Source organism: Chiloscyllium plagiosum, unplaced genomic scaffold, assembly GCF_037043375.1.
Source record: "Chiloscyllium plagiosum isolate Xiang-an unplaced genomic scaffold, Cpla_swu_hap1 HiC_scaffold_70, whole genome shotgun sequence".
Lineage (NCBI taxonomy): Eukaryota > Metazoa > Chordata > Chondrichthyes > Orectolobiformes > Hemiscylliidae > Chiloscyllium > Chiloscyllium plagiosum.
In genome coordinates this window covers 429,342-434,768 of record NW_028270209.1, presented here as the reverse complement: position 1 = coordinate 434,768, position 5,427 = coordinate 429,342, and the positions used below count along the sequence as shown (strand labels likewise).

At 41.1% G+C, this 5,427-nt stretch overlaps 1 non-coding gene across 1 annotated transcript; it reads left to right on the top strand.

Annotated features, from left to right (window-relative positions):
• The first annotated feature begins 528 nt into the window (after positions 1-528).
• On the top strand, positions 529-610 carry trnas-uga (transfer RNA serine (anticodon UGA)). Its single transcript has one exon. It is a non-coding gene; the product is annotated as a tRNA-Ser (tRNA).
• Positions 611-5,427: the final 4,817 nt, after the last annotated feature.

Below are 5,427 nucleotides of genomic sequence, written 5' to 3'. Positions count from 1 at the left end.
TCCGTGAAGACGATTTCAAGTTCCAAATCTTCGGTTAATCTTCTTCTCTTGTGCTAACAAGTTCGTTCCCTGATGTCAGAACTTACAGATTAGTTGCTGGATCCAATCCTGTAAATGGGTTCTGCATTCTTTCTAATTCCGATTTTTTTTTACGAATGTAGCTAGTGTTTATGGACTCAGCATCAATTTTTTCTAATACTATGTTTCGATGAATATGAAAACCCAACAGCATATCGAATTTGGCACCAGGTGATGAGCAATTGAGTCAAAATCGATCGGACGCAGTGAGACAATGATCCTCTCTTCGTGGTGTACATCCATGACTCTATAATTCGACGAAGAATCATTCCCACAACTTCAGCTGTGTCAGAATCTAGTTTGCGGTGAAAGCCTGTCAATCTGCTAAGGTAACGTTCGTCTGGGTTAGGATCCTGCAAAGGATTTGGCGAAATCTTTGGGTCTTGACAATTTGTTCTTCCAACAAATGAATTCAGTTGTTTTACTGTGAAAATTAACATTCGAGCTGCAGCTGTGATGGCCGAGAGGTTAAGGCGTTGGATTTGAAATCTAATGGGGTTCCCCTGCGCAGGTTCGAATCCTGTTCACAGCGTAGAATTTTTTAAAAGTCATTAATTCCTTTGCAGGATATGGAGCTTGAGCTTGAGCTTTGCATTCAATCGAAAGTAAATTTTCAACTGTGAAGAATCTGAAGTAATTTCAAGACTGATCCAGTCATCTAATTGAATAAATTATAGGTCGAGACACAAAAAGCCACCAACTTCCAACACGAATCAGTTTCAACATATTTGTCGAACTATCGTGAAATTTGGATGTTCGGGGGGTGGAATTCAGCAAAACAAGAAGCAATGCAATACATTTACCTGCAGGTGATGAATTTTTTTTTAGGATCAGTTGAAGGTCAAGCTGAGAAAGTTCAACCTAATTTACAGCTGACTCTCAAGGCCAATAATCTATTATATCAGCAGTCAATGAATTCGAAAAAAAAAACAACTCCATGTGTGGAAAGGAACTCGACTGATCCAGGTTCCTGGCTTGCGATGTGAAAAGGCAAGGCGATATCATCGGAGTAGAATTTTCTGGAAATACTGGAAATGGAATGTTAACGGTCTTCTGCTGTCCACATTCGTAAGAAACTGTGCATTAAGAACTGAAATTGAAAATTAACGATGAAAATCAGACTTAGCCCTCTGCTTGTGGTGTAGCATTGTTCAGAACAATAGGTTGTTGTTGAGGCTAAAATTGACCAAAATAATCGATGGGGATCTTATCCACGGCCTTAGTTGTAGCAGTTGGTGTGGAGACCTCAGCTTGAAGAACCAAAAGCCAATTATTCATCCTGGCTGTCTGAATTGCTTAGTTAAACATACTCCCAGTTTAATGAAAAAACCTTTGCTATTAGAGTTTGATGTTTTCATGTCAGCATGTTCCGATATGAGAAGACACTCCATGGAGTAGATGTGACTTAAATTTTGACTCTAACGTCAGAGATGTTGACACATTTCTGCACCAAAATAAGCACTACCATTGGTATCAAATCAAACTGAACAAAGGACTAGTCACTTAGACATTTCCTGTCTGCAGACTCTGCCAATGGATCGTTCAGGCCCGATGTAGGAATAGGGCGTAGTGACATCTGTTCGCAAGTGGATCACTTCATTCTTGCTCACGATCCATAAACCGTAATTCATTTTGAACTTCTTCGCCATCAGCATGATATGTGGTACATAATGCACAGGTTTGCTTCTCGAAAGAAAGAGCGAAATCTTATTCAATGCAGACGCAAATTCAAGTTGTCCCTGGTCGATCAGAAGACAGATGTCGCGAAACAAAGTGATTACAGAAAACAATCAATGTTTACTGCGAGTCAAAAATATGTACTGGAAGAACGGAAACATATATTTGGAACTAAAGTCACATACCACTTCCACAGACTAAATGTTCTTGAACCGTTATCTTAATTTGACCTTCATGTCCACCATTGCTGCAAAAATTATCTTAACAACTGAGAACGTTGTGTTCTTTGATATTCTTTCCTTCACGTTTCTCTTGATTTTGAAACTAAAACCGAGCAATAGTAATGCACCCTATTTTACTTTCAAAGATCAGAAGAAGATCAATTTATAAGAGAACAGAAATAAACCTACGTCTGTCTTTCGAGAGAAAACACAGTTACCATTTCGACTCCAAAAAGTCTTCTTCAGAAGTCTGCGCAATGAACTCGAAACAGTAGACCGAAAATTAAAAAAAGAAGCCAAAATGCCGCGTATACACCACCCGCAAGTGCCTCAAGTCCTACTCGAATATGCCGGATTACTACCATCAACATCAGTGGAGAACGGAACAAAGCTCATTCTGCAGTTGTCAACCTATTATGACGTAGTTTGTAAAGTCAGAAATATGATGAGGTAAAAAGCGGGATGAAAGCGGGATATAGGAAGTCTGAAAAAAGCAAGTGCGTGCTTTGCTTTGAAGAAGGTTGGCAGTGATGATAATGGAAATTAACTACAGTAAGGGGGACTTAATTAATACTCAGCATCGTTGCAACACACAGGGACGCAATTCTTTTTGCTAGGTTTCTGTTCTGCCATTTTATAATCACGACTGCTTTCGGGTTTGGTTTCCATTCCAGGCTTAGGTAACAGCCTGATGGAAGTTTGCACATTCGCCCAATTTCTTTGTGGTTGCTCTGGTTTGCTGCCACATTCTCAACATTTGCAGGTTATTTGGAATCGCCATTGAACGCACACGGTTACAGAGACACTGATGTCTCTGTAATAGGAGTGTCTGGATGGGACGTACTTCAATGGATTTTTGTGAACATAAATAGACTGAGTGGGGTTAGTCTGCTGTTTCCTGGGTGAGCTACATGGACAGAGAGGGGTCAGGGTCTTCTTCCCTGAGGGAGATATGTTGACAGCGTTGGGTTAGTTGCTCCTACCTTTGTCAGTCACGCAGATACAGTAGGGTCAGTCTGCCCTTCCCTGGGCGAATTTCTTTCGCAGAGTGGTGACAGTCTGCTCTTCCCTGCCTGAGTGAAATAGAAAGAGCGGGGTCAGTATTCTCTTCCCTCGATAATTTATGTTGACAGTCTGGCTTCCGACTGCTCTTCCCTGGCGAGTTACATTGGTAGAGTGGGTTTAGTGTTAATTCATTGGGTGAGTGCCATATACAGAATGGGATCAGTCTGCTCTTCCCTGAGGGAATTATATTTATAGAGTGGGGTCAGACTGCTCTTCAGAGAATGATTGATATTGACCGTGTGGTATCAGTCTGTTAAGTTACACTGAGAGTGTGGGGTCAGTCTGCCCTTCCCTGGGTGAGTAACACTGACTGAGTGGCGTCAGTTTGCTCTTCCCTCGGTGAGTTACATTGACAGAGTGGCGTCAGGAGTGGCGTAATTGTGGAGTTGACAAAAGTAACTCGTCCCCTACATCTTTGGGATAATTAGGGATGGGCAGTAAATCTTATCTCATTGAAAGACAACTGTGTCCCAGAAATGCATTTCTAATAATTGCATGTACTAATTCGACACTGCAAGCGGTCGGGAATAATTTGAGGAGAGGTGCAGGGTAGAATAATTAAAGTCAAATGCACTGATGCCGAGGAGACATGACACAAGATGTGAGTGTTATGCTGATGATGCAAGGCTCAGTGTCAGTGCTATTTATTTCTCACTGTTCGCAATTACTCACACATCACTACTGTCAATTCACAACAATGAGCCTGTTCATCTTGGTTTGAAAATCCCTGCGTGTGTATTAACGTGGTTAAAGGGACGCGAGAGGAGATGAGCATATCCTCTTTATTCTGTCAGTTCAAACGGATGAAAATATCTGTTGGATGCCAATGCAAGAGGATACTGTCTTTTTCTGTGGCTTTTCAGTGGGGCATGCTCAACATTGAAATATCTGTTTTTGCACAAGCAGAGTTTGATTGCCATTCATACTGAGCAACGCTAATACAGAAAACGCATTTTCGAATTCCAGTGATCAAGTGGTTCAGACATTGCACAGATGGACGACAAATCTGGCTTTTAACGTGGCGCCGTGGCTTAGCTGGTGAAAGCCCCTCCCATCACACTGGTGCCTGTTCATTGTATTGAAAGCTCGTTATTTCTCACAAGTATTGTGTTGCTGATCGAGAAACTCAGTGTCCTGTTTGAATTGCTTTATATTCTGATTTCGAGTTCCATCTTCATTTTCCAGGTTTAAATCCAGTAGTGTATGTTGCTCTTTTTAACTTCTATTTTAACCTGGAGATTCTTCCCGCAGTTCCACAAGCACTTCTGCTTCTCATCCTCTTATTCTCATTCCTTCATTCCCAGATTTGTGGAAATTAAGTGGTGAGGTAGGAGACACTGCAGCATTCCCAGGGAATGTTGGGGTAATGGCACTGACAGCACGACATGATTACCCTCATTCTCTGCTGTCACCATTCATTGGTTGTACACCAACAGTAAATGCATCCTTGTTTTTCTTCAGCTATCATGTAATTACTTTCTTTTTCTTCGAAAGGGTCTTTAAATTTTGAGGAAGAAATGACTCCTTGCCTCAGGCCGAAGTGACAGACGCATTATCCAGAGAATGTGAGACTACTTCGACCGAATCCAAACAAGGGGGCAGAAAGCCTCTCAGCAGTTCGAATCTCAAACTGTCTCTGAATGTCAGGCTTTTCAAGAGCAGAAATGGGAATTGAGGGATATGGACAGCCAGAGAGTCGGAGAATGTGAAAAAGGCCCAGGAGGATACAGAGACAAATATAGAAAAAACAGAAGACACATATTGAGGCAGACACTGAAAGAAACAATTCTCCATACGGCGTGACTGCCAAATAACAGAAAGCCAAGTGAAATGTAGCCATTAAAACATAGCCTTCCACCAGCTCAGGAAAATGAAAGTAGCATGACAGCTGATTAAGTCCTTTAAAGATTGTAAATTCGACGTTTGTAAGCTCAAGAGTGATTTTGATAAATATCCTGATTCGACAGGTAAGATTATCATTTTCCCAACAGTCTAATCTAGAAATCTATAACTAACCTGATTCCTGTCCATCTTAAAAAAAATCTGTTTCTCTCCACAGATGTTGCCAGGTGTAGCGGGTTTCTCTATCAATTCTCGTTTTTAGTTCAGCTTTCCAAAACCTGCATCTTTCTGATTTTTGATAACCTGGCACAAAACCAAGCATTACCAGGTTCGGACCAGTGGTCAGAAATACTGGTACCACGATATACTTGCACAATAAAACATTCATTCCCAGTCCGAAAATAGAACTAATGCCATGGCATTTCTAGTTCCAAATCCTAACTACGACATTACACTGAATGAAGACGGACGATCTTGCAAATATTCTCAATCAAATGGCTTTTCCCTTTCATTTCTGATCAATTTCACTGCAGATTGTTTTCTA